This window comes from Natrix helvetica, assembly GCF_964273705.1.
Source record: "Natrix helvetica genome assembly, chromosome: 3".
Lineage (NCBI taxonomy): Eukaryota > Metazoa > Chordata > Lepidosauria > Squamata > Natricidae > Natrix > Natrix helvetica.
Window position 1 is genome coordinate 164,173,717 of NC_138549.1, and position 23,435 is coordinate 164,197,151.

The following is a 23,435-nucleotide window of genomic DNA, read 5'->3' on the forward strand; positions in this document are numbered from 1 at the left end:
GTGCCCAGGAGTAGGGCCTTCTCTGTGGTGGGCCCTACCCTTTGGAATGACCTCCCCCCAGACATCCGGACAACAACCGACCTTCGCTCCTTCCGTATGAAGCTGAAGACCTACCTGTTTTGTCAAGCCGGCCTGGCATAACGTTACAATCTTGCCACCCAAGGTCATTTTATAATGGGAAATTTTGTTTTTTAAAGTTTTTAGAGTTTAATATTTTTGGGGTTTTAAATTTTGTAAGTATGCTTATTTATGGACTTATTTTTACCTCCTCTGCACGATATATGGTGCTATCTTGATTATTGCTCTGTACGTCGCCCCGAGTCCCTGTGGGGAGAGGGGGCGACTAATAAGTTCAATAAAATAAATAAATAAATAAATAATAAAATGGCAAACAATTCCTACTGGAAGGAAAAGGGGTGACATCTACAGTAAATGGATCAGAATGGATGCATTTAGAGCAGGGGTGTCCAAAGTCCACAAGTCTTAAAGTTCCCAAGTTTGGACACCCCTGATTTAGAGCTTTCTGAAATATTGAAAGGGAATGGAGGCATATATGGGAAACAGGAAGAGGAGAACAAAACCGAAGTAGCAAATCAGAGAATATAAGTGGTTATGGCATCAAGTAGAAGCCAGGAGACTGGGAGTTCTAGTCCTGCCTTAGTCAAGAAAGCCAGCTGGGTGAATTGGGGCCAATCACCAGGAGACTGGGAGTTCTAGTCCTGCCTTAGGCAAGAAAGCCAGCTAGGTGATTTGGGGCCAATCACCAAGAGACTGGGAGTTCTAGTCCTGCCTTAGGCAAGAAAGCCAGCTGGGTGAATTGGGGACAATCACCAGGAGACTGGGAGTTCTAGTCCTGCCTTAGGCAAGAAAGCAACTGGGTGATTTGGGGCCAATTACCAAGAGACTGGGAGTTCTAGTCCTGCCTTAGTCAAGAAAGCCAGCTGGGTGATTTGGGGCCAATCACCAGGAGACTGGGAGTTCTAGTCCTGCCTTAGGTAAGAAAGCCAGCTGGGTGACTCTGGGCCAGTCATGCTCCCTCAACCCAACACATCTCACAGTGTTGTTGTGGGGAAATAGAAGGAAAAAAGGAGCATTGCGTGTGTGTGCGTTCACTGCTTTGAGTTAAATAAAAAATAAATGGATCCAATTATATATATATATATATATATATATATATATATATATATATATATATATATATATATATATATATATATATATATATATATATATACACATACATACATACATACATACATACATACATACATACATACATATATATATATATATATATATATATATATATATATAAGAAATAAAATACAAGAAGAACACAATAATCATTAGAAACAGTAGAGACTGTGCAAGGTATGCTGAAGCTCATGACGAACTGAGGTTTGCAAGCAATGCCCAAGATAATAGCAAAAAGGGCTTTGGGTAGACCAGTAATGAAAAGAAAGGCAAAGACATCATTAGGTACAGTATGTTGTGAGGGTGCAAGAAGTAACAGATGTTGGCAAGAAGGCAGAATAACTTAACTTACTTCTTATGTCTGTACTCAGAAGAAAAATGAAGCCCCAGCTAAGCCAATGTTGTGCCCCTGGCAGAAGAAGGGAGCTGGAGAGGATAAAATAAATTTTAATTATGGTGTCCTTGATGCTCTCCAAGCTTGGCTGTTTGCTTGTAGATGTTTCATTACTTGATGTTTCATTATCTGACATTTCATTATCAGTCTGCAAGCAAACCACCCAACTTGGAGGGCATCAAGGACTCCACAGTTCAACCCTGAGCGACAAACATTCTCTTCTATTAAAACTTAATTAATTTAAACAAATGGTACTCTCCAGGGCGAGATGAGTTGCATCCCAGCAAAGGAAGTTTGCATTAACTTTATTTTTAAATTTAAAAAAAAATATCTATGGTATTATTTTATTTTATGACTTCAGTTTTGATTTACCTTTCATTATTTTTTGAGAAGTTTGCGAAATCCCAGGAGGACTGACGGGAGATTATTGACCTTATCTTCATAGAAAAGAAAGACTCAGGAAATTTCAGACTTCTCAGCTTCGCATCTATATTGGGCTGAATTTTAGAGCAAGTTATTTGAGCGCTTGGATAGGGAAATGTAAAAACATATAAAACCGAGGGCAGAAAAAGACCTACGTCTCCCTTTTGAGTTTTTTTTTTACTTCATTTCATTTGATTTCTTTTAAGTTTTGTCAGATGATGGACATGTCTTTATCTCAAGCATGTTTAAACTCAGTTACTGAAGACTAGACCCACCACCTCTGCTGAAAGCTTCCACTACTCATTCAGTGAAGTCATTCTTTCTGACATTACTTTTGAACTTCCTTCCTGTCAGTTCAAAATTATGTCCCCTGTGTTCTTCATTTTTGCTTACTATTGAAAATATTAATATTGAAAATATTAATCAAGGAGAAAGACAACCTAGAACTAAGGAGAATTTTCCTATCAGTATGAACAATTTATCAGTGGAGCCAGTGGTGGGATGCAACCGGTATGCCCCGGTATGGGCATACCGGTGCCTGCTGGGAGGTACCGTTCCGGTATGGTGCTCCGGAGGCCCCACCCACCCACCCGTTCTCCTTATCGCTATTTGAGTGGATTGGTGCATTTGTGCACGCGCATGGAGCATATGGTGCCTTTGCGATGCTCTGCTGAGCAGCTGGAGTGTCACAGGCGGTGGGTACGTGTTGTGGCCCAGCAGCGGCCAGCTGAGCTGTTGGTGGACTCTGACAGCTCAGACCATTATGGGACTGCTCCGGAGGATGAGGAAGACTCTGCAGGGTGTTTGGAGTCAGAGCAGGAACTAGAGAAGCCTGTTGGCCACCAGGTGGCATCTGAGTCAGGGAGCAGTGAGGAGGAACAGAGGGAAGTTGTCCCTGATGTGCGTATGCATAGAATTGATAGGAGAAAGAAACAGCTGTGGAGAAGACGTCATAGAAGGAAGTAGGGACAGCTGGCTAAGGGTGTGGCCCCTCCCAAAAAGTTTATAGGTGGAGCGACGGGAGGGGAATCTTTGCAGGAGACAACAGTCCATTATACGAGCTGTTGAGAAAGCATTCCGTAAGTCTAAACTTGGTTTCTTGAAGATAGCATTCTAGGCTCCTAGCCAAGGGGTGGCTTTATCTCGTCATTAGTCATGACAGACAGCCAAGCCTGTGTCTGCATATTCATTGGAATCACGGAACAGAACAGGTACGCATGTGTGTGCTGTGCGGATGCACATGGTGGCGCCCAGCCCCGTTGCACTGTACCGGATGCAATGGGATCTGGAACCCACCACTGAGTGGAACGGTTGTGGGTGCTCCAACAATGGAGATTTTCAAGAAGAGGTTTGTCTGAAATGGTATAGGGTTTCCTGCTTAAGCAGGGGGTTGGACTAGAAGACCTCCAAAGTCCCTTCCAACTCTGTTATTCTGTTAATATGAATGGAAAAGCAGCAAGGATTGGTCACAAGCAAATCCGGCTAGACTAAGATGACCTTTTCTTGTCAAGGTCTTGAGAATATTTTGCTTTTTCTTTGTCATTTCAACGGTGTTAAATCGACTTCTTCTGGCTTGACTTTGCTGTTGCCAAGCATCCAAATTTTGATCACCTGACCATGGGGATGCTGCAGTGGTTGTAAGTATGGAAAACGGTCATAAGTCACTTTTTTCCAGTGCCGTTGTAACTTGGAATGGTCACAAAACGAACTGTTTTTTTTATAACAAAGTTTTATTGGTTTTTTTAGTATTTTGCAAAGGAAAAAGGTAAGGGAAAGGTTACAAATTTTGGCAACTGCAGTGTGCGGTAGGTGCACCCCTCCTCCATACTCATAGTATACATTTGCACATAATTCATTATTAAGTAGTAACATATTAACATATAGTCAGCATATAAATTCGGTTAACGATTTCGGTCAGTTTATGTCAGGTGGATTACTCATTTTTGTGATCTGAGCTTTCTCAATGTTGCCCCATCTCCCCCTGCTGACCGGGCTCCGGCCCCTCCCGTGTCCTGTGTATCTGGTGAAGGATCATCAGATTTTTCTAGGAGAAGTTTGTTTTTTTCCATAAAGGCCTGTGCCTCTATGGGTGTGTTAATTCTAACTCTTGTCTCCTCCCAGGCATCAACCATCTAAACCACACCCCCTTCTGGTATAATTTATTCGCTAATTGCGAATAACTTTTTCTTTTTTCTCTTACTTTCTTGGGGATCTGTTTCAGAATGGTTATCTCCTTATCTTTGTATGTCAGGGCTTGCCCCCTTTGTGCACTCAGAATTTCATCTCTTGTGCTTTTTCTGAGGAATTTAATGTGTACCTCCCTGGGAACATTGTGTGTCCTAGCATAAGCTGAGTTCACTCTATAAACCAGGTCTATTTCCCAGCCCATCTGTTGCTTCTCTTTCTGGATGTAGTCAGCCAAAATGTTTGTCATGATGTCCCTTATATTTTCATCATCTGTCTCTAGCACATTTTGAAATCTAAGATAAAAAGACATTCTCTCAAACTCTATTTTCATTTGCTGGGTGTCAAGTTCTTTGTTTCCCTTCTGCATCCCTTCCATCCCTTCCCTCATCTCAGCCACCCCACCCTCCAAAAGGTCCAATCTCTGTGAGTTCTTATTAATTTTGGCCTGGTTCTCTTTACTTTCTTCTTTCATCTCCTGCAGTTGTTTCTTTATTTCCTCTTGTCCCTGTAGAAGTTGCTGAAACATTTGTTGAAACTCCATCTCCAAAGGTTTAGGTTGCATCAAAGCTGTTATTGTTGATTGTGTACTAGGACTGGAGGTTGCAGATGTCGGGGCAGAGGCAGCAAAGCCAGGCTTTCCAGGAGGTGGTTTTTTAGGTGACATTCTTTGTACAATAAAAAGTTCAGTCAGTATGAAGAATGGTCAGTCAGAGAGGCAAGGCAGCCAGGAGAGTCCAAGAGACAGAAGGTCCAGGCAGAAGAGAGTTTTTGTTTCCAGTAGCCTTGGCAATAGAGCAAAATTTCCACTCCAGGGAGTTCAAAGAACAGCAATCCACAAGAGGTTTGTCTAAGTAGCACAGAGACAAAGACCGGAAGCCTGAAGTTTTAAAGGTGGAGTCAGATTTCACATTTCATAAAGACAACAGAAGTGTGCCATCTTGCCCTGCCAGCTTCGGGTTTAGAGGCAAAAATAAAGTTTTCAAAGTTCAGTGTTCCCAAAGTTTCCAGATCATCATTGTTTTAAAATTTAAATCTGAAAATTCACTTAGTAGGGGCGTGACATCATTGGTTGGCTCTCCCCCTCCTCCTCCTTCTCCTGGGGCTAAGAGCTAAAACGTTTCCAGCTGCCTGTCTGAGGGAGGGGGAAAAATCCCCCTCCCTCCAGCCGCGCCTCTCCAATTCAAGCCGAAAGTTAAGTTTAAACAGCTGACTTTCTTGTTAAGATTGTTAAGATCGTTAAAGGGAATGGAGAAAGATTCATGCCTCACCGCACCGCAGCCGCATCCTTCTATTCTCTGTTTCTCCGATCAGCCTCGCAGCGAAGACGCCGGAGCGTCTCCCCTTTGTGCTCCCCGGTGCCTGGAGCGAAGCGGGGGCCCCTCGCCGGCCGCCGCCGATCCAGGGGTCCCCCCACCGTGCCGCTCCTCCAGCAGAATGCCTCTACGGGGCATCCTGTGTCCCCCAAGGAGTGGGGAGCCCACCGGGGATGCGCGGGGCGAGCAGAACCTGCCCGTTGCCATCAGCCGCCGGAACCAGAAGTCACGAAATGAACTGTTGAGGGCTACTTGTAGTGTCCTTTTTGTCCTGCATTTCCTGTAAATTATGAAATAAATAAAGTTTCATTATTTATTTACAGCACGGAGCTGAGAGTTCTAGAGTAAAATCCATCCATCCATCCATCCATCCATCCATCCAGTTTTATCCAATCTGGTGCAAAGGTTTTATCTCGAAGTGCACAGTGACTTATATATAATTCTTTCTTTTCTACGTTGGTGGCTACCTAGTGCAATTGCTGCTGTTTTGAGACATCTCAAAGTGAACGCAGATTCTAGGCAAGAAAGCCAGATCTGGCTTTTTACCTTCCTGCCTCGATTGCGCCAACGATTAAAAGCGGAGAACGATCAGAAGCCTCTATTTAATGCACAGTGAGAGGAACATGCTCAATAATGAATGCTTCCCATTTAGAAATGTGACACGGATTTGCATTTTGCTCAAAGGGAGGCTAATATAACGGCATGCAGGTAAGGAGAAGGCAGGCAATTTAATCACAGAACGCTGCTGCCTCAATAAAGTGTAACTGCTTGGCAACCAATGGAAGAGTCTATATAGCCCTGCTGAGAGAGAGAGAGAGAGAGAAACATTTTTATTAATGGAAAAACAGTTCCCATGACAGCCTATGCTTCTATAGCAATCTCTCCGCTCAGGTGTTCCCTTTTGACTTTCTGTAATTATAGCCCATGGATTACATGTTCAAAAAATAAACAGAAACAGGCATGGGTAGGATCATGACTCAAGTGGGCAGGGCTATCGATTAATCTTTCTCCCGATTTTATATTCCACTGTTTTTCAACCCGAGAGAAGGCGAGGCAACATGAAACCACAGGCCAACGTCTATAATCTAAGAAGCAGGTCTGGGTGGAGAAAGCTTGTGTTGTTGATTTTTCTTCCAGTTCTTACTTAAGGTAAAGGTTCCCCTCGCACATGTGTGCTAGTTGTTCCTGACTCTAGGGGGCGGTGCCCATCTACGTTTCAAAGCCGAAGAGCCAGCGCTGTCCGAAGACGTCTCCATAGTCATGTGGCCGGCATGATTCAATGCCGAAGGCGCATGGAACGCTGTTACCTTCCCACCAAAGGTGGTCCCTATTTTTCTATTTGCTTTTTTTACGTGCTTTTGAACTGCTAGGTTGGCAGAAGCTGGGACAAGTAATGGGAGCTTACTCCATTACGTGGCGCTAGGGATTCGAACTACCGAACTGCCAACCTTTCTGATCGACAAGCTCAGCTTCTTAGCCACCGAGTCACCACATCCCTTAGTTTTTACTTAGATGAAATGAAATTTGATTTAGAAACACCTTTCAAAGGAAAAGAAAAGATGGGTGAAATTCTCATGGAACAGGGACATTTTTGCTATGGAGATTCTCAGTCATCCAGGTCACGGTTGTCCCAAATGTGCTTTTTCAAGAGGCAATTGGACTTTCTTTGTTTTTCATTGAAGACGTTTTGCTTCGCATCCAAGAAGCTTCATCAGTTCTGAAAGAAGCTTCTGGCAACTGGATTTTCTTTTCTTTTCCTTGAAGACATTTCACTTCTCATCCAAGAAGCTTCTTGAGTTCTGGAAGATGTTCAGTACTGGAGAAGAACTAAACTTCTGAAAACTGAAGAAGCTACTTGGATGAGAGCCAAAATGTCTTCAAAGAAAAACAAAGCAAGTCCAGTGGCCTCTTGGAAAAGCACCTTTGGTGTACATCCTTGCCTTTGTTGAGGGACAAGAACGTGTTTCAACATCCTGCTGGTTGACAATTGCTGATTTTTAAATATAATTTTGTGATGGATGCAGCAATCATCCATTTTAGTCCATTCAAGACTCACATATTTCAGAAACCCCTTTTGTTTCTGCCTAGGCTGGATGAAGTATGCTCCTTTTGCTTCCCATACTGCAAAACTTCATCTCACTTTCCTTTTATTATTCTTTTCAAAGACCATTTTAAGTTGCAATAGAAACGTTGCTACCTTGTTTCCAGGAAGTCAAACAATCAGATCAATATTACTGCATAGTTTTCAGGGAACTACAGATCATCTTAGGAACAAGAGGACAGGCTGTTCCCTACTGTTTTCATGGCTGTAGCAGCAGAGAAAAGATAGTTTTAAAAGAGAAAAAAGGGAGGGAGGGGAAGGGAAGGGAGTGAAGGAAAAAAGAAAGGCAGGGAGGAAGGGAGAAAGGAAGGAAGGAGAGGAAAAGGGAGGGAGGGGAAGGGAAGGGAGTGAAGGAAAAAAGAAAGGCAGGGAGGAAGGGAGAAAGGAAGGAAGGAGAGGAAAAGGGAGGGAGGGGAAGGGAAGGGAGTGAAGGAAAAAAGAAAGGCAGGGAGGAAGGGAGAAAGGAAGGAAGAAGAGGAAAAGGGAGGGAGGGAAAGAAGGAAGGTGGGATGGAGGAAAATGGAGCGAAGAAAAGAAGAAAGGCAGAGGCAGAAAGGGAGGGTGGGAGAAAGGAAGAAGGGGATAAGAGAGGGAGGGAGGGAAGAAGGAAGGAAGAGAGGGTGAAAGGAAGGGAGGGAGGGAGGGGGCGTGAAGGAAAGAAGAAAGGCAGGCAGGCAGGAAGGGATGGAGGGAGAAAGGAAGGAAAGGAGAAGGAAGGGAGGGAGGGAGGGTTGAATGAAGGAAGAAAGGAAGGAATGCAGGGAGGGAGGCGGGAGGGAGGGAAGGAAGGAAAGAAGGAAGGAAGAAAGGAAGGATAGATCTGCAGGAGTATAGTCATCTATCTGTCCAAATATATGGGGAATTCTGGGATTTGAAATCCAAGGATCTTAAATGTTGACACGCTTGAGAAATATTGATCTAGTTTATCAACCCAATCAGTGCTGATAATCCAAAGTAACAAGTTTTCTAAAAATGCCTGTGTCAAACTCCTGGCAATGATAGCGCAGGAAAGTATCAATGGAGATGGGCTGCTGAATTTGATATGAGCTGTAATCATAATATATGGAAGGGACAGTTTCTGAAAATTCTTTCACTTAGAATATCTCAGAATTGCACAGAAAATTACAATTTTGCTTTAAAAGGACTTATAGCTGGATTCAATGTCGATTTATTCCAAAGTCCTTCCCATCGAGTTCAATGGAACATCCCTTCTGAACATGTATGCAGATAATATAAATAGAGCCTCACTTCCTTCACATTAGAGCCTCGGTTCTTTCAAATCAAACCCTTTGCAAACATTTTCAAAGTCTTTGGTTACCAATTTCATTGAAATCAACTTTTTTGAGGCCTGGGGGAATGTGCTGTGAAGGTACCACTCATGTTTTCCTACAATCCCTAGAGAAGTAAATGATATGGAAGGATCAGAATTCCAATGCACCCAGGAATCAAAAGCCATCTCTTCTAAAGTTCACTCGAACCTCATTAATAATTAGGCTCTTTTATGGCTGGGACCAGGCTGTATTTTTCATAACTCCCCTGGATGGTTTTAAGGCTTTGTGCGTGTGCTTTTTGTACATCCATTGTTTCTTGTCCAGCTTTCTGGTGCTTTGGAAAATAAGTTGACCCCCCTCCTCTTTGTGGCAGCCTCTGAAATACTAGAATACTGCTATCATGTCATCTCTAGTCCAGTGGTGAAATTCAATTTTTTTAAACTACCGATTCTGTGGGTGTGGTTTGGTGGGCATGGCAGGGGAAAGATACTGCAAAATCTCCATTCTCACCCCACTCCAGGGGAAGGATATTGCAAAATCTCCATTCTCACCCCACTCTGGGGCCAGCCAGAGGTGGTATTTGCAACTCAAAATTTCCACCACCAGATCTCCAGAATCTTTCAGAACCTGTTGAATTTCACTCCTACTCTAGACCTTTTCTACAGACTGGCTATCCCCAATTCCTGTAACTATTCTTCATATGTTTTAGTCAGTGGTGGGTTCCCCCCAGTTCAGACCGTTTCAGCCGAACAGGTAGTAGCCTGGCGGTATGGGTCGCTGGAACCTGTAGCAACCCAGGCCTGTCACGCTCCCGAACCAGTTCTCCCAATGGCGCCATAGGTGCCGCCATTTTCCTTTTGGCTTCTGCACATGTGCAGAGCAATTTCTGTTGTATTGTGTATGCACGCACAGTGTGCATCAAGCATGCACAGTGTGTATCAAGCGCATGCATGCGACGCATCCCTGAGCGAACCGGCAATAGCAGCTGCCAGAATCCACCTCTGGTTTTAGTTTCCAGGTCTTTAAACCTCTTTGTTGCTCTTGTTTGCGCTTTTTTTTTTCAAAGTTTCAACATCGTTTTTGTAATGTGGTGACCAAAACTGAATGCCGTATTCCAGGTGTAGCCTTACTAAGGCTTTACAAAGTGGTACCAGTACTTCACATGATTTTGATTCTATGCCTCTTTTATACAACCAAGGCGTGTATTAAATTTTTTTTGACTGTTACTGCAACCTACTGGCTCCTCTTTAAGTGATTGTCCTCTAGGACTCCAAGGTCCCTCTCAGAGTTACTGTTTTTGAACCAGGTTTCACCTCATCTCTATGTGTACCTTTGGTTTTTCTTGCTTATGTGTAAAACCTTGCTTTTCTCCACATTAAATGTCATCGTGTTGGATAGGGCCCATTGTTCAAGTCTGTCATGATCTTTCTGGATCCTGAGTTTGTTTTCAAGGGTGTTGGCTATTCCTGCCAGTCTAATGTCATCTGCAAATTTTGATGAACCCCCCCTTCTATTCCCTCATGTCAGTCATTTATGAAGATATTGAAAAGCTATTTATATAAGGAACAAATTGTTTTAAGGAGTATCAGGTCTTCTTTGATATGATAATTTTCCCCGTTCAGTGTCCTTCAATAAATTTTCCATTAATGTGAAATTCAAGGAATTCACAATTAAAAAGCTCCTAAACTTGAGAAGGCTACTCTAGTCCTTTGAAAGGGGAATGATGGAAGTTGTCTTCATGTTGTGCTCTAGATCCAGAAAAATGTGATTCCTTATTTCAGGAATACTTTTGCTTCATTAGAAGTCATTGTTCTGATGCAGATTTGAGGAGAAAAGAATTACATTCCCTTTCTACTTCTGGTTCCATTTTAACATGTTAAATCAACTGTGATAGATCTGTGCAGGAAAAGGTGTGGGTATTTATTACACTAACAACCCAGCTTGCACCAAAAAGAATTGTCCATTGTTCCATCTTCTATATTATACCCTGTTTTCCCCAAAATAAGACCTCCCTGGATAATAAGCCCAATCAGGCTTTTGAGCGCATGCGCTAAAATAATCTCTCCCCAAAAAATAATCCCTCCCCAAAAATATTGCAATACAGCAGCAGCCATGAGGTGACCACACTCGCCACCTCCTGCACCTCAAAAATAATAAGACCTCCCCGAAAATAAGGCTACGTGCTTATTTTGTGAGTCAAAAGAAAGTAAGACCCTGTCTTATTTTTGGGGAAACCTGGTATTATCTTGTCAGACACTGGGTCTTATTTGATCTTGATGTGCTTCTCCATTTCTCACCAGACAAAATGCACAATGGTGTGAAAGTGAACAAAAACAGTTATCACAGCTGATATCTTGTCAAAAACTAGAGGTTGGATTGAATATATCATTGTAACTAAGTAGACTTTGCGGGACCTTTGGTGTTTTCTCAGCTTGGTTGTTTTCTTGCAGACGTTTCATTACCAAACTAGGTAACACCATCAGCTTTTAGTAGAGTTCTCTGCACACTTCTAAGGTTTGTCAACACCACTGAGAGAAGCTGTATGGTACTTTCACAATATCTTCAGATGATATATCTTAGAAAAACTGGTCTATGATAGTTTCATACTTAAATTGATTAAATGTTTAGCTTCTGTTTAAAGCTGGCACATCCAACCCACAGCCCATGGGCTGGATGTGACATGGGACAGCTAGTAATGTGGCCCACAAGATCAGAAACTTTTAACATTATTAGAGTATTTATATGCATTAACTATATTATAAATCTTATATGTGACCCGAGACAATTCCTCTTCACTCAATAAGGCCCAGACAAACCAAAAGGTTGAATAACCATGGTTTAAAATATAACAATGTACCTGCAGGAGATAGAACATTTATTTATTTATTTATTTATTTATTTACTGAGCGCTTATAGACCGCCCCCTCTCCCGAAAGGGACTCGGGGCGGTGTACAGTCCATATCAGAAATACATCGTATAAATAACTATAAAATTAAGCAATTAAAATTATTAAATAGATAAATAGATACGAAGGAGGATAAAAAGGTTTAACAGAACTGTACAGCTGAGTAAATAGTTTAAAACCCCTACAGATATCCCATAAAATTAAATTTAAAAAACAATTCCCCTAAAATACCAGTTAAGAAATATGTTTGCCAGGAGGTAGCAGTTATGATTATGCCAGGCCAGCCAATCGGAACAGGTGTGTCTTCAATTTTCGTCGGAAGGAGCGGAAGTCGGTGGTGGTTCTAATGTTGGGGGGGAGGTCATTCCAGAGGGTTGGGCCCATCACAGAGAAGGCCCTACTCCTTGGTGCCGCCCGTTGGCATTGCCTAGTGGACGGCACTAGGAGGAGTCCCTCCCTGTGAGAGCGAATTGGCCGCAGGGATGTGTGTGGAGAGAGATGCGATCCCGCAGGTAACTAGGTCCTGTGCCATGGAGCGCTTTAAAGATGGTGATCAAAACCTTGAAACGCTCCCGAAAAACCACAGGCAGCCAGTGCAGCTTGCGCAGGAGTGGTAATAATAATAATAATAATAATAATAATAATAATAATAATAATAATAATAATAATAATTTTATTTGTTAGCCGCAACCCTCTCCCGAAGGACTCGGGGCGGCGTACAATCAAAACAAATAAAATACAGATAAAGACAAACATACATAAGAACAAAGACATATACATGTGCATGGAGGAGGTAGACTGATGAGTGAAAACAATTAAAAAACACACTTTAAAATCCCATTGAATAAAATTACCAAATTAAAAACCCATCAGGAGCGATATGAGGTTATGGTTGAGCCAGGCCAGCTATTTGGAATAGGTGGGTCTTGAGCTTTACACGGAAGGAGCGGAGGTCAGTGGTGGTCCTAATATCCGGAGGGAAGTCATTCCACAGGGCTGGGCCCGCCACAGAGAAGGCTCTGCTCCTAGGTGCCGCCCGTCGGCACTGTCTAGTGGACGGCACCTGGAGAAGTCCCTCTCTGTGCGAGCGGATGGGTCGTAGGGATGTATGGGGCAGAATACGATCCCGCAAGTAACTAGGTCCTGAGCCATGGAGCGCTTTAAAGATCGTAATCAGGACCTTGAAACGCACCCGATAGACCACAGGAAGCCAGTGCAGCTCGCGCAGGAGAGGTGTCACATGGGAGTACTTTGTACTCCCCATAATCACCCGCACGGCCGCATTCTGGACCAGCTGCAGTCTCCGAGTGCATTTCAAGGGAAGCCCCATGTAGAGAGCGTTACAGTAGTCCAGGCGAGACGTCACCAGTGCATGAGTGACTGTGCGTAAGGCGTCCCGGTCCAATAGGGGGCGCAATTGGCGCACCAGGCGAACCTGGTGGAATGCCCTCCTAGCCACGGCTGTCACATGATCATCCATGGACAGCCTGGCATCCAGGAGGACGCCCAGATTGCGCGCCCGCTCCACGGGGGCGAGTTGAACGCCCCCAATGGCCAGAGATGGAATTAACTGGTTGAACCGGGGGGCGGGAACCCACAGCCACTCAGTCTTGGAGGGGTTGAGCTTGAGTCGGTTGTCATCCATCCAGACCCGTACGGCTTCCACACACCGGGACATCACTTCGATGGCCTCGTTGGGGTGGTTCGGGGTGGAAATGTACAGCTGAGTATCATCAGCGTACAGATGATATCCCACCCCGAAACCACGGATGATCTCACCCAGCGGCTTCATGTATGTGTTGAACAGGAGTGGCGAGAGGACCGACCCCTGTGGAACCCCACAAGTAAGGGGGCTTAGGGTCGACCTCTGCTCCCCTGCCAACACACGTTGCGTCTGGCCAGAAAGGTAGGAGCCGAACCACCGTAAAACGGTGCCCCGGACCCCCAACCTCTCCAGTCGGTGCAACAGGATACCATGGTCGATGGTATCAAAAGCCGCCGAGAGGTCTAATAGGACCAGGATAGAGGAGCAACCCCTATCTCTGGCCCTCCAGAGATCATCTACCAACGCGACCAAGGCCGTCTCTGTGCTGTGCCCGGGGCGAAAGCCGGACTGGCGCGGGTCTAGATAATCATTCTCCTCCAGATGTCGTGGAAACTGAGAAGCCACCACACTCTCTACAACCTTCCCCAGAAAGGGAAGGTTGGAGACAGGATGATAATTGGCCAGCTCCGTAGGGTCCAGGGAAGGCTTCTTGAGCAAGGGTCTCACCACCGCCTCTTTCAAGGCGGCCGGGAGAGACCCCTCACCCAGCAAAGCATTCACTAGGCCCAGGAGCCAGTCGCTTGTAACCTCCCAGGATGCCAGTACAAGCCAGGAGGGACACGGGTCCAGTAAACATGTGGTAGGTCGCAGTCGTCCACGCAGTCTGTCCAAATCCTCGATGACAACCAAGTCAAACTCCTCCCAGAAAGGTTTCTCAAGACTCACCACGGACGTCTCCACTTGGCCGCTGAAGGGGACCCAATCCTTCCGGATTTGAGCGATTTTATCCTGCAGATATTTCCCAAATTCCTCTGCCCTACCCTATAAAGGGGCCTCTCGCGGCCTCTGAAACAGGAGGGAGCGGGACACCCGAAACAGGGCGGCAGGGCGGTTCTCTGCGGATGCAATGAGAGCGGCACAATATTGGCGTTTGGCCGTTCTCAATGCCACTAGGTACGTCCTTAAATGGGCTCGTACCTGTGCTTGGTCAAATTCAGTTCGGGAGGATCTCCAACGACTCTCTAGGCATCTCTTGCGGCGCTTCATCACCCTTAGCTCCTTGGTGAACCAAGGAGCCAGGGTGGATCGTTGCCGCCGGAGAGGCCGCAAAGGCGCCACCCGGTTCAAGGCCCCGGTAGTCGCATTGTTCCACGCGGCTACCAGGTCCTCTACCCGAGGGCGGGTCATGGTGTTACATGGGAGTACCTCGTACTCCCCATGACAGCCCGCGCGGCTGCGTTCTGGACTAGCTGCAGTCTTCGGGCGCGTCCCAAGGGAAGCCCCATGTAGAGAGCATTGCAGTAGTCCAGGCGAGACGTCACCAGTGCATGAGTGACCGTGCGTAGGGCATCCCGGTCCAGAAGGGGGCTCCATTTCTCTATTTAATAGTCTAAAAACAAAAGTAACCATTAATACAAGTGTGGATACTTTCATGGAGAAAAGTAAAGGCTTCCAGTGTCCAGTCATATCCTATTCTAGGGGGTGATACTCATCGCCATTTCTTAGCTGAGGGAGCCCTGAACATGTGGCCAGCATAAATATATGCCAAGGCGCACTGAATGCTGTTACCCAGGGGTGTCAGACTCAAGGCCTGGGGGGTGGATCCCGCCTGCAGGGTGCTTAGAACTGGTCCACAGGGCCACCCTGGAAACAGCAAAGGACTGGCCCGCAGTGTCTCAGCCAGTGAAATTGGAGCTCAGGAGCCCGTTTTTACTGCAGAGGGCCCACAGGCACCTCTGACACAAGTGATGTCAAGCTGGCCACGCCCACCCCAGCCCCCAAGGTCAAACACAACTCTGATGCGGCCCTCAATAAAATCAAGTTTGACACCCCTGCTGTTACCTTTCCACCGAAGTGGTACCTATTCATCTACTCACATTTGCATGTTTTTGAACTGCTAGGTGGGTAGGAGCTGGAGGATCTCACCCCATTTTGCAATGCTTGGGTGTCAAACCCAGGCCATCAGTTTCCCACTAAGCACCCTTCCCCCCTTTATGGAGAAAGGGGACCCTAAAAAGGATAATTCTTTCAAAATTGATAAAAAGCAGCTTTTTCAATTTTCAGCCTCCTGCTTTACTGATAAAAATGCAACTTTAAGTGTAACGTATTGATTGCATCTATTTAAAAAAAACATAATTTCAAATAATCATTTAGAAATGACTGAAAAAAATAAGATTAAAGAAATAGTCTCAACTTGCTCTTTATTTTTCAAAAAAAAGGGAACCTAAGCCATTTCACTACAATCGATTTTAATGAACTAGAGGCATTTTGACAAGATTATATTCCTCTGCCCATATATTTGCACTTCAAATTTACCTACCTGCTTACTTTCCCTTCATTTGCACAAAGTGTGGGAAGTAACAGTGTCATGCGCTAAATTTGATATTTGATATTTAGTGATATCTACGAGGCTTGGCATTTGTATAGTAAAATATGTCAGGGTGACACCTTCAGGTGTTAAGAGCTAAGTGTAAAGAGTGAAAATAGCTGCTGATGAAGTTTAACTTCATTTCTACACAGGTAAAATTCTGAGAAAATAGTGTGCAGGTAATTAACCCCAAGAGGATACAATCCTGACTGCTGCAATACTCGAAGAGCCAATGTATTATTTGTTAGTATCAGTCTTCATCAACATGGCATCTTATGTTTAACCAGAATTATTTTCTACTTTTCCTGCTGGAACTCAAAGCTACTGTGTTTGCATATATTTTGGGACACTTTATTTATCTGCAATATTTCTGCGGTGCCACATTCTACACAATTCCAGGTGTTTAAGAAATACATTCAGGAAAATAAGCTGGGATATCCAACAAGACGTTTTCCAAAGTAATCAACATGGCAGCCACAGCAGTGTGATCCGAGCCCTATCCACTTTTTTTTTTACATCCATCACATGCACAAATTCTTAGATCAACATTTTAAAGTGAAGTGCTTCTGTAAATACATTTTGTTCACATTTTATTTTTATTCGAAATCTCTCCCATCACTAAGGAATATCATTTTGTTATGTACTTCTTTATAGCAGTTCCACTGCAGTTGGATACTGTGTGGAGTTAAAATGACATACAACTCAATATTATACTTTCATTTTTATTTTTAATTCAAACAGCTCTGTACTGAAGGGAAAAAAAATACATCTTCTCACCACACTCTTTAATAAAGATGAACTCTTTTAGCTTGTTGCAAATTTAAGCACATTTTGATAGCTTGATATTTAAGATGGCATGAATGTTAAGCAAATTAATTTTTTTGCCCTAAATCTTATTGCCAATGTGCTTGAAAATGTACCAACTCTGAATGAAATGAAGAATACAAGTTGGAATAGAAAAGTCTGTTCCTAGCATTTTCCTGCCAAATTCTCTAGTGAAGATCTATGTATATGTATAGTCTCTCTCTCTCTCTCTCTCTCTCCCTCTCTCTCTCTCTCTCTCTCTCTCTCTCTCTGCGTGCGTGTGTGTGTGTGTGTGTGTATGCATACTGTATATTGTCAGAATTTGTTGCATAAATTCAAATCCAGATAGCACACACAGATAACTGATGCAGCAGGATCATTAACTTCTTTTTATACATAAGAATAGATGAATAAATGTATAATACCAACAGGTGGTTCTTCCAAGTAAACACAAGGCAGGAGAGTTACAGGCAAACACAAGCAGTTAGTTTCATTTTAGCAGATAAACCCAGACAGACTGCTAGTTTACTTCTCAGAGCAGCAGACTGCTTAAGTTTCTGTTTCAATTCTCTGCACACTCAGATCTGTTTAAGCTCCCATTGGCTGACTTAATTGCTATGCCTATTCATTGGCTGACCTTGTTCCCATGTCTCTTCTAGTCATGAATATTTTAACATATATCTATAGGTATGCTAGTAGACCAGAACTTAAGATCACAATTGAGCCCCAAATTTCCATTGCTAATTGTTAAGTGAGTTATACTCCATTTTACAATGTTTTCCACCATAGTTGTTAAGCAAATTACTGCAGTTGTTAGATGAATCATGTGGTTGTTAAGTAGTCTTTGCTTGTCGGAAGCTGGTTGGGAAGGTTACAGACAATGCAACTGTCATAAATACATGCCAGTTGCCAAGTATCTGGATTTTGATCACATTACTCTGGGGGTGCTGTTACGATCATAAGATGATTCTAGGTCAAGACTACCTGTACTTTATGGATACTTGAATATATGGACTTTAAGTGCAGTACAATGAAATTGATGGATATTGTGGGATTCCATACGGTAGAAGGCATATATGAAAAGAGGAGGTAAAAAAAATATGAAGAAGATTCAAAAGAAGATGGAGAGAGAACATCAAAGACACATTACAACAACATCAATTAACAATGGTTGAAGCTATCAGAAGAGAAGAAGAAGGAGAAGGAAAAGGAAAGAGAGAGAGAGAGAAGAAGAAGAAGGAGGAGGAGGAGGAGGAGGAGGAGGAGGAGGAGTTATAGATTTTTTTAACATGGCTCTCACCCATGATAGTGAAGGTGAGTAAGTGAGTAGGTGACAACTTTCCTTCTCAAAAGGAAGTAATGTTCTATATTTATTTTATTTATTTAGTTAGTTAGTTTGTCAAACATGTACAAGATAACAGGTATAAGTACAAATATGGACATTAACACAGGAAATGTGTACGAATAAATGGGGACAGTAGGCAAGGATGGTAGGCATGCTGGTACACTTTTGCACGCCCCTTAAAGACCTCTTAGGAATGGGATGAGGTCCACGGTAGACAGTTTAAGGTTAAAGTTATGGGGGTTTGAGGATGTAACAACAGAGTCAGGTAGAGCATTCCAGGCATTGACCACTCTGTTGCCCAAGTCATATTTTCTGCAATCGAGTTTGAACAGTTTACTTTGAGTTTGTCTCTATTGTTTGTCCATGTATTATTGCGGTTGAAGCTGAAGTAGTCATTGACAGGTAGGACGTTGTAGCAGACAATTTTGTGGACTATGCTTACAGACTGTAGGCGGCATAGTTCTAAATTGTCTAAGCCCAAAATTTCAAGCCTTGCGGCATAAGGTATGAGCAGAGGAGTGGAGTACTCTTCTCATGAAATACCTCTGGACTTGCTCAATTGTATTAATATCTGATAAGCGGTGTGGATTCCAGGCAGGTGAGCTGTATTCGAGGATTGGTCTGGCAAAGGTTTTGTATGCCCTAGTTAGCAGTACAGTGTTACTGGAGAAGAAGTTTCACAAAATTAGGTTAACAACTCTTAATGCCTTTTTGGTAATGCTGTTACAGTGAGCTCTGTACTGAAATAAATTGAAATTGTTACTTCAATTTCAGTTTCATTATCCAACCTGTCATTTTGACTTTTTTGACCATTCAGAGGTCCTTGGTTTTAAGGCTTCCTACTTTACACATGTGTCCTTATGCATCCTTGCCCAACAACTCTTGTCCTAGGCTGCAAAAGTAGCTCTCCAATTGAATTTTTTTTGGGTGGGAGTCAGGAAAAATCAATAAATTCAAGGGGATCATATATGCATAGTATTGCAATAATAGTATGCTCTGATTTTAATTACATTTTCATTTAAATGCAATCAATTTTTGCCTTTGCTCTGGCACCTCCCACTTATGTAGGATGGTTTCTAAGGGCCTAAATAAAAATTTACCGTGTTTCCCCGAAAATAAGACAGGGTCTTATTTTCTTTTGCCCCACGAAATATGGCCTTGGGCTTATTATAGGGGAGGGCTTATTATTTTCTGGGGCAGGTGAGGAGCGAGACGCGCCTCTTACCTTTCCAGCTCCATCGCGTTCCTCGCCATTGTGTTCAGGGAAGCCCCTAGTTTAAAAAAGCCCTTCTCACGAGTTCAGTCAAACTTCTTGAAGTTGCGAGAAGGTTTTTTTTTAACCAGGGGCTTCCCTGAACACAATGGCAAGGAACGCGACGGAGCTGGAAAGGTAAGAGGCGCGCCTCACGGTCCAACACCGCCCACCTCACCCCAATGGTAAAGGCAGCCTGCCTGGTTCCTTTCCCCGCCATCCCTTTAGCGAGGGGTGGCAGGTGGGGGGGGAAGCGAGGCCCGCCTCTTATCTTTCCAGGTCTGTTGTGTTCCTCGCCCTTTCACCCATTGAATCCCCTTGTAAAAAAAACCTCATGAGTTCAACTCGTGAGGTTTTTTTACAAGGGGATTCAATGGGCGAAAGGGCAAGGAACGCAGTGGAGCTGTCAGTCTCTGGTAGTGCTAGGACATGAGTCTCACTTCTCTCCCCCCACCTGCCACCCCTTGCTAAAGAGATGGCGGGGAAGGGAACCAGGCAGGCTGCCTTTACCATTGGGGTGGGCAGTGTTTTTTTGCATGAGAAGGAACAGGAGGAAGGGGGTGATCACATTGCTGGCCTGGCACTGTTTTTGTGGTGGGCTCTTTTTGCGTGGGAGGGAAGGGCGGGGGGTGGAAGCACTTTGCTTCGCCTGCCACTGTTTTTGCAGCGAGCCCTCTTTTTGCCCCACAAGCTGTACCGGTAGGTGGCACAGTGGTAATGGCAGAGACCGGTTGCGCATGCACTTAAATAGTTGGGGGCAGGCTTATTTTCAGGGGAGGGCTCATTATGGCGCATGCTCTGAAAAGACCGATTGGGCTTATTAGCAGGGCATGTCTTATTTTCGGGGAAACACGGCAATAGATAAATAGTAATTTTATGATTTATATAACAGCGATAAGATATTTTTTAAAAAGAGAAACAGTTTCTTAGAAGGGAATCTCTAGAAACCTTTACTTGTGTCTAAGATGAAAAGTTGCTTGATTAAGTCAGAAAACCCATTTCTCTTATCCATTTTCCCTCTTCACTTAAGTATCCCAAGTTCCTTTACAAAGATTTTTCATCTGGATACTCCAAAATCCACTTGTTCCCTTCATCTTTTGATACAGCTTTATCTTTTATTTATTTGAATGGTTTAATTTTTAATTGGAAATTCTACATTCCAAAGCTGCTTCCATTGCGCAACAGCTCCTTGGTGAAACATTTCTTCTGCTTTGTTCCGACCCACGGTCCCCCTTTCATCTTGTTTTTTTGAACCAGGGGTTTAGTCCAAGGAGACAAGTCCTCCCTGGGCAGCATAGTTTGTTGCTGATGTATTAAATTTGTAACTTCTCAACAATTCAGACTCTGTATATTCTTCAGCTTTAGGAAGGAAGGGAGGCAGGCAGGCAGGCAGGCAGGAGGGAGGAAAGAAGACAGAATGAAAAAAAAAAGAAAAAAGGGAGGAAAGAAAGAAGGAAGAAGGAAAGAAGAAAGGAAAGAAGAAATAAATAAAAAAGAAGAGAGGGAAGGAAGGAGGGAAGGAAGGAAAGAAGGAAGGAAAGAAGGAAGGATGGAAGGAGAAGAGAAAAAAGAATGGAGGAGGAAAGAAAGAATAAAGAAGGAAAGAAAAAGGAAAGAAGAAAGAAATAAAAAATAAGGGAAGGAGGGAGAGAAGGGAGGAAGGAAGGAGAGAAGACAAAAAAGGAGGAAAGAAAGAAGAAAGAAGGTAAAAAGAAAGAGAAGGAAAGAAAAAAGAAATAAAAAAGAAGGGAGGGAAGGAAGGAAAGATAACAAAGAAAAAAGAAAGATGAAGGAAAGAAAGAATAAAGGGGAAAAAGAGAAGGAAAGAAGAAAGAAAGAAAGAAAGAAAGAAAAAGGGAGGAAGGAACAAGAAAAGAAAGAAGGAAGGAGACAGAAAGAAAGAAAAAAGGTGGAAGGAAAGAAAGAAAGAAACAATCTCTCACATCTATAAACAAAGGTATCATTGAAATTAATAATTTGACAGCATTTCTTGGTGGAACTGCATTCCTGTATTAAGTTCAGTGAATTCAATAAACAGTTAATCAATGGCCATCTTATAGGTTATCTATGCAGTCTGGCACAAGTGCAAGATCCGTATTCTTCTCACCACAGGCATCACCTACTATTCTAGAATTCTCTCTGCCATCCATCCATCCATCCTCAGCTTGGCACACATACAATATGTTGGGACTGCAGCTCCCAGCATCCTCTCACTCAGCATTCCCTTTGGCTGTCTTGGCTGAGAATTCTGGGAGCTGTAGTCTCTAAAAGTTGCCCAGGGGCACCAATCTTCCCACAGCTTCTAACTCCAGATTTGTAGCTGCTCGAGATCACATGCTTCAGAACATGCCCTGCTCAACATTTGTCCACATTTTTAATCCACGAGTTTCTCTACAGCCTCATTTTTAAGGTTCTGACAAATAATTTGTACTTTACTTTGCAATAGGATAATGCTTTCTTAGGAGAGTTGTAAATATCTCTCTGCTGCCTCTGACCAAATGAGAATTTGCTGGCAGCAGAAGAAACCAATCGATTTTTATTACCTGGAATGTGGCCTAACCAAAATAATTGAAATGTCCTTAGCTTGTTTTGGAGAGAGCAGAGGGGGCTATTCTGAGAATTATATATTGATTAGACCACAGGCTAGTTGAGTTCCAGTTGAGCAAGTTGCCAACTTTGGAAACAGCATCTCTGCCTCCGCCATGAACTAATCGCATGGCATGACAAACTTGGCCCGATTTGGGCAGACAAAGGCATGGTCTGATTTTATTACTGTATTTTTCGGAGTATAAGAAGCACCAAGATTTTGAAGAGGTAAATTAAAAAAAAAGTTTTTGCACTCTGCAGACCTCCCAAATCCTCTGCATGCCTCATTTTTTGTGAAAAATGGAGCATGCAGAGAATTTGAGAGGCTCCTGGGGGCTGGGGGAGGGGGCAAAAACAAACAAAAAATGACCCATTTTTCACAAAAAATGACTCATTTTTCACAAAAATGGGCCCATTTTTTTGCCAAAGAAGGGCATGCATAGCCTTTAGAATGCTTATAGAGTGCTCCTGGCAGCTGGAGGGGGCAAAAATGAGCAAAAACTGCCCCCCTTTTTTGCTCGTTTTTGTCCTCCCCAGCCCCCAGGAGCTTTGCAGGTCTCCCAAACCCTCTGTGCATCCATTTTTGCAAAGGGGGCGGGGATTCAGAGGGCCAAAAATGCCTTATTCAGTGTATAAGATGCACCCAGTTTTTCACCCTCTTTTGGGGGGGGGGAAGATGCGTCTTATACTCTGAAAAATACGGTATTTTTTAATTTGGGGTTTTTGTTTATCCCACTGTTGGAAGAGAAGTCCTTCAGGGTTCACTTCCAAGTAGGGAAAAAGACACTGGATTCATGGAAGTTGCTTGGAAAGAAGGTTGGTTGATGATGGACAGGACCACATGCTTTGAGCTCCTGGGGGGAAAGGGAAGAGATGCTGAGAGGCCCTGGGTTTTATGCCCTCTCTGGGCTTTTGAATTTGAGCTTTTATTCTGATTGGTTGTCAGACTCCCATGGGGCCATGCAGGGGCAACTCTGTAGGCTGTCCTGAGTCCCAGGCTTGGTTGAGCCTTTGCTGGATGATGATGTAATGAAAAGGCTTTGGGATTCCTATTATGGCTCTGCCTGAAGGAGGTAAATCTTTGTTATGTAGAATAGACTGGCTCAGGCCTTGATGGCCCATTGACAAAGGTGGGGGGATGAGTTTCTTCCTCCCTTTTAGGGAAATATTCTGCCCTTTTAATATTTCCTAAAATATCTCATTTTTCTAGGAGAGGGGTGGGTGCTAACTTCCTACACCACTTTTATTATTTTGCATAAATAACTCAAGGTGGCAAATGTATCTAATACTCCTCCCTCCTCCTGTTTTCCCTACAGAAACAAACATGTGAGGGAGTAATTGGCCCAAGGTCAGCAGCTAACTTAGGATAGACTACAACTCACAGGATCCTGGTTCCTAACCTCATGCCTTAACCACTAGACCAAACTGTCTCCCATTTCTTGACAAACAGGGTGGAGTCCTCTGAAGTATAATTTGTGCAATAAGAAAACAACATTGTCACATCTGAATATACTTTTATTGCAAGT